The sequence below is a fragment of the Lolium rigidum genome, chromosome 4, assembly GCF_022539505.1.
Source record: "Lolium rigidum isolate FL_2022 chromosome 4, APGP_CSIRO_Lrig_0.1, whole genome shotgun sequence".
NCBI lineage: Eukaryota > Viridiplantae > Streptophyta > Magnoliopsida > Poales > Poaceae > Lolium > Lolium rigidum.
Window position 1 is genome coordinate 113,830,536 of NC_061511.1, and position 12,304 is coordinate 113,842,839.

Genomic DNA, 12,304 nt, shown 5'->3' on the forward strand with positions numbered 1-12,304 from the left:
ATTCTGTAAACATGCTAACAAAAAAGACAAGGTATATGCATGGTATATGTATATGTCATCCGTTTTAACAGCTCTTTCATGTTTCCCATTTAATTTTGTACATATACCAGTATTGTAGTAGCGTAGAAGCTCATTAGTCCACATTAAACATTTATCACAACTCAGTTTGCAGATATAAGTGAAGCACATATTAACTCCTTTTAAATTATAATGCTCATCATTAAACCATCCCAATAGTGGTAAACCAAAATTCAGTAGTTCCAATTTACATGCTACAACTAGCTTAAATAAGCGATCATGCAACAAGCTATTTGGCATAAAGTCTACACCGTTATTGGAGGTCATATCAAAATGATTGAACATAGGTGGAATTTTACTTCCCATCAAACCAATAGTATATGGAACATCATCACATGTAATGCAAATTTTATTCACTAAAAATTCATTGTCTACGCCATACTCTCCAATTAAATTAAAAGTATAACCATGGGCATAAACACTCTTCAAATATTTGAGTTCAGCAATCTTATTTCTAGCATGTGATAAAGACATAGGAGGATCCATCACAACAGAAAACAAAGAATTAGCATGAGAAATCTTAGCCAACACTTCATTGTTCCTAACCAGTTTTATATGATCCATACTATAGTCATCTTTCAAATCACAAGGTGCATTATCAGGAGCAAGAATTTCAGTTTGTACACTCATAGATATGGAAGAATTAACTTGTACAGTAGGTGTACTCAACATAGGTTGTATATCAGTTCCACAATTTCCTAACACATGGTCATCCTTGGAAACAAAAGTCTCCGTTGGTATACTCATATCAATGCATGAATTAGAATCAACAATAGGTGCACTTAAACCATCATCTATCTGAGTTGTTTGATCACATAAAATCAAATTAGCAGCACAATCCTCTAATATAGGTGGTGTGACCAAATTATTTTCTACCTCATCACATGATATATTAATATCAACATTGCATTCATCAATTTCAAGTTCATGAATAAAACTAGGCAGCATCTCCATTGTTATATCAGAAGATTGTTTCAAAGTGACAACTCTATCCTCAGTCAACTCAATAGACAAATCATCACATGACATATGTAGATCATCATGGAATTCATCAGTCACATGTGGAAGGACAAAATCAGTACCTTTATTTTTACCTTGGGACTCCAACGTAGAAGATGTTCGCAGCGACGTGTCACAAGTCTGTGGCTGGGCGACTCGCACAACAATATCCATGCGTGGAACGTTGGAAGAAACAACCGGTGCTAGTGTGCATGACTTGAAGGAGTTGGAATGGTCCAACGCTTTCTCCTGTATGTGTTTCTCAAAAGCACAAGCGCGAACATATATACCAATAGTAGAACGAGGAATATACTTAAACATAACCTTAATATCGGGGTTCAAGCCGTTGAAAAACATGTTTCTAGTACTTTCCTCAAGTTCATTTATATCACAACGGTACATGTAAAATTTAAATTCTCGATAGTAAACATGCACGGTGTTACTACCTTGTTCTAACCGTTCAAGTTTGCGGAGCGATTCACGTTGATGAGAAAGAGGCACAAATTTACGTCTCAAAACAGATTTTAAATCTACCCAAGTAGTAGGTGTATTATCAACATTTTCTTTATAATTCCAGTCCCACCAAACGGAAGCAAGATCACTAAAAGTTTGGGCGGCAATTCTTACTTTCTCATGTTCATTAAAATCATGGCATCCAAAAATATTGTCAACCTCAAACTCCCAATCAAAATAAGCATTTGTATTATATCTACCCTCATAAACTCGGTAAAGATATAACCCGATCATGATCTCCTGTAAATGGTTGTACATGCATCTCCGTAGTCGTCATGGTACTCGGGTCGATGGCTTGGTCCTCAATTCCTGTCATGGTTAGTACCCCAAAAAGCACAAATGTATATGCCTACAAACTACGGAATATGGTGGTTCACGCGCAATTCGTCAAGCAAAATACAAAGCTCTTACAAGTTCTTACCAAACAGGAGGAAGGCGATATGGCAACCAAGCAAAGATCGGCTTCTCCAAAGATTGCCAAAGCGATTACCGGGGGTCGACACGAGTGCACGTGGAGATATCCGTGGAGCTCGGGAAGGCAAAGTATAGTGATATGGTGGCACGAGTAATCAAATCAGCGATGCAAATTGAGTAAACGCTCAACGAAGGTACTGTGTCTGGTCCTAGGCTAGATCGTATTAGAGACGCGAGCCTAAATCACCAACGAGATCACGACGCGGCACAAGATACAAGAGGCAGCGAAACTGGCACTGGAGAATAGAGGAACCTATGGTAAGGCGCCCAGATTTTTTTTTTTTTTTTTTTTTTTGGACTCAATCTTGGCGCTTGACCCTAGAGGTCTCTATGGTAGGGCGCCCAGTTTTTTTTTTTTTTCGGATTTTTTTTTTTTTTTTTTTTGCGGAATCTACCCTTGGCGCTAGACCATAGAGGTCTCTATGGTCGGGCGCCCAGAAATTTTTATTTTTTTTTTTTTTTTTTTTTTTTTGCAGAATCTACCCCTTGGCGCTAGACCATAGAGGTCTCTATGGTCGGGCGCCCAGAAATTTTTTTTTTTTTTCGATTTTTTTTTTTTTTTTTTTTTGCAGCTAGACCGCTATCAGAATTCCGACGGAAAACGCGAAATTGACCAAGAAAACGGATCTAAAACCCGAAAAAACTCTGAAACGAAGATCAAGAAAGATCCTACTATGATGGGAATCAAAGGGGAACAACAAAGAGTTGATGGCAGATGTGGCGGAAGTGTATGGTGGCGGTGATATTGTGAGGACTGCAAACGGAGATGGTGCGGCGGCGACGCGACTACTATGACCAGAACTCGAAACTCTAACGACTCTAGACGCTAAGACCAGCACGCGACACGACGATTGCAGACGAAGACTCAAAAAGAAAAAACTGAAAAGATCATGCAATGGCTTGGCAGGGGCTATGGGACGGATGATCTAATCTAACTTCTTTTTGTGGGGCTTTTTCTGGGTTATAGGTAAAAACAAATCTACACTAGGAAAACTGTAAATCTCACCGAGCAACCTGAAATCTGATACCACTTGATAGGGAAAAGGTGTCCGATCTTTCGATGAGATGGGGATAATTCGATTTGTTGGTGGAGTTCGTGCTTGACGATCCGACTACACGTGCAAAGCTCGTGCGCCAATGCAATCGCTAGGACAATCTCCGGGAGTTACTGATCTTGCGGGAGCACGATCAGCCTGACCAGCAAGGGTCTTAATTCCTACCCGAAATCGAGAACAAGTAAGAACTAAAGATGCAATCAGAATATTGCGAATAGAGATGAAAGCTTGATTGATAATGGTGGGATTCTGAATAGTCGGTCTTGTTCCGGGCGTTGGCCCCAAAAGAAGTACACGTAGTTGCAGCAATTGGCTAACTTTTAATCTAATCAAAATCCAAGTTCTAATGACGGCTACAGAGGGATATATATGGGGAAGTCAAGGGATTTTCGTCCAACCAGCTAGGGTTGGCCAAAAACACCCCTAAATGGGCCTTCCTCCACTTATATGGCCTCTTAAAATCCCCTAAAATACCTAATCCGAAAATACATGGGCCTGGCCCATTAAATAAGGTGACGCAAGCACCAATAATAACTCTTTGGACGAATTTTATGATGGAGTAACTTGTATAATTCATCCAAGCATCATTGCTTCACTATGGTGGCTTCAATGTTCCGAAATCCTCGCTTGCAACGCCATCCGGAATCCTTGCGGTGTCTGCTGCCATCTCCATGCACGTTCCTAATCCAATGCTTGGTGTCCATGCTAGATCCATTCCTAAATAATATAAATACATTTGATTTAGGCAGCATCATATTCTCATATATATCGGGAAGGATTCCTAGTAACGAATGTACCCGAGATGTGGTTGTAGGAGTATTGGTTGTATCTATCATAGAGATGTCCTCATCATCCTCCCCTACTTGAATTGAAGTCGTCCTCGACGTAGTCTCATCTTTTTCACCAAGATATGCCTTCAAATCGCAGGTAATCATGTCTCTACTTCGACAAGCTACAAGCACAAGTCCCCAAAATGCCTATTGCGCCCACACTTCAAGATGAAGAACTCCAAGGCCATCGCAAGGAGGATGTGGATCCGAGCCTAGCTCTCCTCATCACTACGGCGCCACCGCTTGAGGATGACTTGGGAGGCGATGGAGTTGAACATGGTGAGCATGGGATTCTCCCTTCACCTACGGAGGCGCATGGAGTTGAGATGGTTGAGCATGGGATTTTCCCTTCAACCAAGGAGGCGCATGGAGATGAGATAGTCGAGCCTACTCCTATATGGTTGATTGATGAGTTGGTACCAATCCCATGTGAGAATGAGAGCCACTTAGCCCACTTGAGTGAGAATGATAGTGAGTTGAGTGACTTCCACCCCATATGTGAGTTTGAGTGCTTCCATTTGGAGGACATGAGTGATACACAAAGTGAGTTGCGAGAGGTAGATGATAGGTCCATGGAGGACATCGCTTTTGCTAACACATTAACCTCTCCCTCGTTTGTGTCTTCTTATGTTGCACTAGGTTCCTCGGAGGATGAGTTCCCAATCATGGAGACGATGTACATGGTGCATGAAGATGATGATATCTCACCATGCTTGCTCCAAGATGGACATGTCGACCACATGGATCCTCCTACTTCCGCAACACCTACATCAAATGAGTTGGCCTTCCAAGGTAACAACATAGGTGTTGATGAGGCCATGATCCCACTAGTGGACATGATGACTTTTGAGTGCATGCATGATCTTGATGATACATTTGCTACGTCACATGCTACTTTCATTTTCCCATGCGATACTTTGCTTGATAACATTGTTGATCATGTGGAAGTGAATGTTTGTGATACCATGACCATGCCATGCTATGAGAGCTTCAATTTTTCCACCATTGCTTGCAATATGTCGACCACTTGCTCTTTACCATGTATTACTTGCAATGATAATGATAAGGATGACATTGGCTTCCGCATGCTTTGCCCCAAATGTTTACACCATTCCATGATCCTTGCATCCAAGATTGTGAACAATTGCTCTTTCTTATGCTTGGTATGCAAGAATGCTTATTTCATTGTCCACGAGATGGCCCCCATAGCCTTCTCACTTTTTGATGATCATGAGTTACCACAAGCCATGAATGCACCTTCTTGCCATATGCACAATCGCCATGCATTTCATACTATCTTGCTTGACACTAATGGTGATGTGCACAAGTCATGGAACATCATGATGGATGATGTGTTCCTTTACCATGCACACACGCTTTTTGTTCTCTCTATTGTGTGTATAGGTACCCGAATGACAACTTCCACCGCTACGGAGCATGAGCTCACGAAACGCGCAATTGAGAGCTACCCCAACAAGGACCGAACCCGCGGGAATCACACCAAAGGGTATGTTCCCACAAGCCTTCGCCCTCATGTGTTTCCGACTTGCCTTGTCGAGTTTCCGGTTTGGTCCAATTCCTCGTCACCTCTTTTGCCCCTTAGGCTCTTGACACATCTTGTTGGCACAATGGTTGTCGTATGTCTTGATGATATCATCATACACTCCGAGATTCTCAAGGACCATGTCATACATGTGAGAGACACCTTATGCATCTTGTGCCACATGTCACACAAAAAGTTGCTCTTCTTTGGATTTCTCATTTCATCTTTGGCAATTGCAACGGATTCTTTCGCACTTGAGGATACCCATACTTGGCTCACGCCAACCATACGTTCCCAAGCTAGAAGTTTCCATCTCTTTGCCATTGCACATAACAATTTTGCCCAAAATTTTGCCGCCGATACTTGCCTTTTGATTGTTCCATTGGTTTGGGACAATGCTACACCACACATTTTTGACACCTTACAACTCTTACATGCACAAATTTTTGCCCTACCACATTTTGGATACATCGACACTCTTTTGGTTCCCATTTTTGCCAAATGCCTCTTGGAGAAACGACTTGATGCTTCGTGTTTTATTGAGAGCCTCTTGTTCGCCGATCACCAAATTGGCATCCACAAGCTTTCCATTTGCAAGTTGTTTTTCCCCAAGTTCTTCTTCGACCGCGACTTTATCCCTCTACCACAACATGGGACACCCGTCATGGACTACTTCATCGAGGAGGAGGAACAAGAGTCGAGGACGACTCTTCCCCAAGGGGGGAGATGATGCGGGGTGGCCTTCGGACACCTCCACCTCAAGACCGTCAAGTGCAGCCCCGCCTATCGTCGACGCTACACCATGGCCAAGGAGTCCCCCAAGTGGACCAACAACACAAACCCCCGCCATATATGTCAAGGTGAACCCTTTCCTCTCTATGGTCGACCTCAACACCAACTTGAATGGTATGCTACCTCATGCCTATCATCATTGTGTCTATAGGTGCCGGCATCGACAAGGACCAAGAGAGAAGGAACTCCCATGGTGCAAGGAAGAAGAGAAGAAGGAAGAGGAAGAAGAGGCGGGAGGAAGAGGCCCAGCCAGGCCGGTCCAGGACCCGGTCAGACCGGACCCACAACCGGGCCGTCCGGTCCCAGGCCCGGTCAACCGGGCGCCCAACCGGGCGCAGCTCCCTCGTACCGGACGCCGACCGGAAACTTCGCAGATTCCCGGTTTGCGCCCGGTCGACCGGACCCATGACCGGACCGCCCGGTCACAGGCCCGGTCAGACCGGACTCAAACCGGATCTGACGGGAATGACCCACCAAACTGCCTTAACTTATCCATTCGCGTACCTGTTCGCCCTTGCTGGCCATGTGTGCCTATATAAGCACCTAGGTCACCCCCTTAGCTCCTTAGACAAGATTTAGGCTTAGACATGGATTTGAGCTTTGTCTCCCTAGGGTTTCATCCCCTTTGTATCAAGGCTACCCTTGTTGGATGATTGGATTTGTGAGTGTGAGATTCTAGTGCTACCCACTCTCTCTCCCACTCCTAGATTCATCTCCCTCACCGATCTCTCACTCCGGGATTCTACCGCGCGTCTCTCCCGGGTTGATTCTATTGGCGTGGTCCATCGAGCCACGGGGGTAAGTATCGATTGTATCGGGTTGGTGTGCGTGTGTGAGTTCTTCGTGTTCATCGTGTTCCTCGCGCTCCCCCTTCCTCCCTCCTTGGATTTCGGGTCAACCGCAAGATCGGGCCACAAACGGGGTCTTAGACCTCATCATACGTATGGCTGGTCGAAACCCCACATTTTCCTCCTTTAAATACCCCCATAGCCGTCACGTTTAGACTCGGATTTTGATTAGATTAAAAGTTAGCCATTGCTGCAACTCTCGTGTACTTCTTTTGAGGCCAACGCCCGTAACAAGACCGACTATTCGGAATCCCACCTTTTCAATAAAGCTTTCATCTATATCCGCAATATTCTGATTGCATTATTAGTTCTTACTTGTTCTCGATTTCAGGTAGGAATTAAGACCCTCGCTGGTCAGGCTGATCGTGCATCCGCAAGATCAGTAACTCCCAGAGATTGTCCTAGCGATTGCATTGGCGCACGAGCTTCGCACGTGTAGTCGGATCGTCAAGCACGAACTCCACCAACAAATCGACGCTATCTTACTCTCATCGAAAGATCGGCCACCTTTGCCCTATCAAAAAAGATGGGTTAGAATTGGCCAAAACTGGGTCAAACCCGGTCCAGGAGCCGGTCAAACCGGATTTCGGGCCGGACCGTCCGGCGTGCCGCCCGGTTGGCGCCCGGTCCGAGCTGATTTTGCCCGGTTGGCGCCCGGTCCGAGCTGAATTTGCCCGGTTGGCGCCCGGTTTGGCTCCGGTTGGGGTCTGAGCTGCTGCTAGCTTGCTGCGCGCGCAGGGAGGAAGCTGGCGGCGGAGCTTGGTGCTGGTGGCGGCCTGCGCATGGGCGCGCGCTAGTGGGCACAAGCAGGAGGCGCGGCGCGGCGAGTGGAGGTGGGCCAGCGAGCGGCGGCGCGATTTGGCAGGGCGGAGGCAGGGTCGACGCGGGAGCGTGCTGCGTGGGCCAGGGGCGGAGGCGTGCGTGCTGGCGCGATGAGGAGCTGCCGCTGGTGGCGGCTGATGCTGTTCTTGCTGCGCTGCTTGTGGAGGCGAGGGCGTGCAGCGCGGGATGGCCAGAGAGAGTAGCAGGCGGGCGGCGCGGCTTGGGGAATTGCGGGCGCGCGCGGCTGTGGGTCTGCGGGAAGACGAGGTAGCTTGGCGAACGCGGCCTGAGCAGCTGAGCAGCGAGTTGCACGGAGGAGCGGCGGCGCTTGCTGGGCCAGGGGCGGGCCAGGTGGAGCGGCCTAGGAGGAGCTGGGTGCGGGCGTTGACCAACTCGGCCGAGCGAGTTCTTGATGTTCTTCACGGAACCCGCACCAAATTTGCTCAGATTTGCTCCGAAACGGACGAAATCGAAGGGGAAAACTGTGGGGAAGTGTAGATCAGCACCAACAACATCAAATCAGTGGACCAAAACCACAAAAAACTCAACAAATTCGGAGATCAATTTTCGAGCTATTTTTTGGGGCAAAATTTTTGGGAAATTTTTTGGCGAAATTGGTGGAATTGGAGGGTCAAATTCGTGGCAACCTTTGCTCTGATACCATATGATGGGGCCTAAGGCCACGTGGGTTGCCCGATCTCACGAATTGACCGAGGGAAAGGCGGGGGAGAGGAAGAACACGAAGAACACGGCGATGAACACGATGAACACACGCAAACACACACCAACCCGGTACAATTCGGTTTACTCCCGATAGCCCGAACCACTATCCCGATAGAATCTCTCAAGAGAAAGACACGCGGTAAAATCCTTGAGAGGAAGATCGGTAGAATCACACGAATGAGAGACCGGTGGTAGAATCACAAGTGTGAGAGACTAATCATATAAGGAGTGCCTTGTACAATAGATTTGGGTAATCTAAGGAGGGGGTTTCCCTAATCCCAAAGGGATTGATGCGGGGTGGCCTTTGGACACCTACGCCTCAAGACCAAGAAGTGCAGCCCCGACTATCATCGACGCTACACCATGGCCAAGGAGTCCCCCAAGTGGACCAACAACACAAACCCCCGCCATATATGTCAAGGTGAACTCGACCTCGTCAATACCTTGGATGGAATGCAACCTCATGTCGGTGTGTTACATGTCATTAGGTACAAGAGTCATCGAGGAACCGGAGAGAATGAACTCCCATGGTGCAAGGAAGAGAGAAGAAGAGGAAGAGGAAGAAGAGGCGGGAGGAAGAGGCCCAGCCGGTCCAGAGGCCGGCCAACCGGGCCCTAGGCCGGCCAGGCCGATCCCAGGGCCGGTCAGACCGGGCCCCAGACCGGATCCACCCCGGCGTCGTACCGACGCCAAACCGGGAAACTTTTGCGAACTTCCCGGTTGGTGGCCGGTTGACTGGCCCCTGCACCAGGCTGCCCGGTCTACAGCCCGGTTGAAACCCGGTTGACCCGATTTCACGGGACAGACTCGACCAGAAACGGCCCGAGTCGACCAACCGCGTACCTTTTCGACCCAAGTCGCCTTGTACCTCTATATAAGCACCTAGGTCATCCCCTTTACCCCTTAGACAAGATTTTAGGCTTAGACATGGATTTGAGCTTTGTCTCCCTAGGGTTTCATCCCCTTTGTATCAAGGCTACCCTTGTTGGATGATTGGATTTGGTATGTGAGATTCTAGTGCTACCACTCTCTCTCCCACTCCTAGATTCATCTCCTTCACCGATCTCTCACCTCGGAATTCTACCGCGCGTCTCTTCCGGGTTGATTCTATTGGCGTGGTCCATCGAGCCACGGGGTAAGTATCGATTGTATCGGGTTGGTGTGCGTGAGTGAGTTCCTCGTGTTCTTCGTGTTCTTCGCGCTCTCCCTCCCTTCCCCCTTTGGATTTCGGGTCAACCGCAAGATCGGGCCACACACGGGGTCTTAGACCTCATCATATGGTATCAGCAGCCTTTGGTTTCCGCGGATTTGACCCCCCACCCACCCAATTTCGTCTCTAAAAATTTTTCCCTAAAAATCCCCAAAAAATAGCCCTAATTTGCCTTTTGACAGATCTGCGATTTGGTTGCGTTTTGAGTGGTTTTGGTCCATGGATTTGATGTTGTGGTGCTTGATCTACTATTTCCCCAACTTCTAGCCCCCAATTCTATCATTTTCCTTCGATTTGGGTCGATTTGGACGAGTTTGGCTCAAGAACACGATAGGCCGGTTGAGAAATCTGGTCAACCGGACCCCAGACCGGACAAGCCGGTCCAGAACCCGGTCGACCGGTCGCCAACCGGACCAGCCGGTCCACAGTCCGGTCCAACCGGATCCCAGACCGGGCGCCACCACTTCCACCACCACCGCCGACCACCACCACCCCGCTCATCCGCCGGCAAGCTCCGTCACCCCCGCAGACCACCGGTAAACACAACCGCGGCCCCATAAACACCGCCGCATCCGCAAGAGCATCGACACCACCCACCACCGGCATACCACCGCCACAACCGCCAAGCTACTTTGACCCCTTTTCTTCCGCTAACTTGTGTTTGCTTGTTCCGGTTTGAGTGCCTTGTTTGTGACACTAACCCGCAGCTCCGACGCAAGCGACGACATCCGAGGCACCCCGAGCTTGCAACCGTACTCTTGACATCACCGCCATCATCGCAAGTTGTGTGTTCATCACCGCCTAACATCTTAGGTATAACTTGCATTCCCTTGTAACTGATGAGGTCTAAGACCCCGTGTGTGGCCCGATCTTGCGGATTGACCTCGAAACCAAAGGGGGAGATGGGAAAACGCGAGGAACACGAAGAACACGACGGGCATGAGGAACTCCGAGACTCACGCACGCACACCAACCCGATACACCCGATGCTTACCTCCGTGGCTCGATGGACCACGCCAATAGAATCTCCGAGGAAGAGACACGCGGTAGAATTCCCGGAGAGAGATTGGGATTGGAGAGGAAGAGCTTGGGGAAGGAGAGAGAGTAGCAAGTACTAGAATCTCCTTCAACAAGATCTAAGTCAACAACCAAGGTGCCTTGATTACAGAGGGATGATACCCAAGGGAGACTAAGCTCAAAGGTAGGTTTGAGTTCAAAACAAGTCTAAAGAGCTAATGAGGGGTTCCAGCTACTTATATAGTCACACATGGCCAGCAAGGGCGAACAGGTACGCAAAAGGATAAGTTAAGGCAGTTTGGTGGGGCACTTCCGTCAGATCCGGTTTGGGGTCCGGTCAGACCGGGCCTGTGACCGGGTTGTCCGGTCATGGGTCCGGTCTGACCGGGCCTGTGACCGGGCGGGCCGGTCATGGGTCCGGTCGACCGGTCGGAAACCGGATTCCTGCGAGGTTTCCGGTCCTGGGTCCGGTCGTCGTCCGGTACGAGGGAGCTGGTCCGGTTTCCGACCGGTCGACCGGGCTCGTGACCGGGCGCCCGGCTGAGGGTCCGGTCCGACCGGGTCCCGGACCGGCCGGCGTCCGTCTCTTCCTTGGAGCGCTTCGAGCGACGTCGGCTTCGGCTCCATGATCATCTCCATGTCCAGCTGCTTCTCTCCCTCCCTTGATCTTGGCGCCTCCTCATCTCCGAGGTCTTGATGCGCCTTGTACCTAATGACACATAGCACGTCGGCATGAGGTAGCAATCCATCCAAAGGGGTACCAAGATCAAGGGTAGTGAGGAGCGAGTTCACCTCATCATGTAGAGCCTTGGCTCGGGCTCGTGTCATCGGTCCACTTGGGGGACTTGTTGGTCTTGGTGTGGAGGTGACCGAAGGCCACCCCGCATCATCTCCCCCCCCTTGGGAAAGAGTCGTCCTCGACTCGTGGCCTTCCTCATCTCCATGATTGATGCGGGGTGGCCTTCGGACACCTCCACACCAAGACCAACAAGTCCCCCAAGTGGACCGATGACACGAGCCCGAGCCAAGGCTCTACATGATGAGGTGAACTCGCTCCTCACCACCCTTGATCTTGGTACACCTTTGGATGGATTGCTACCTCATGCCGACGTGCTATGTGTCATTAGGTACAAGGAGCATCAAGACCACGGAGAGGAGGACAAGCCAAGGTCAAGGGAAGGGGAGGAGCAGCTGAACGCGAAGATGGACATGGAGCTGGACCGGAAGTCGCCCGAAGAGCGCAAGGAAGAGAAGATGGACGGCCAGTCCAGAATCCGGTCGACCGGCCTCCTGACCGGGTGATGTGGTCTAAGACCCCGTGTGTGGCCCGATCTTGCGGATTGACGTCGAAACCAAAGGGGAGATGGGAAAACGCGAGGAACACGAAGAACACGGTGATG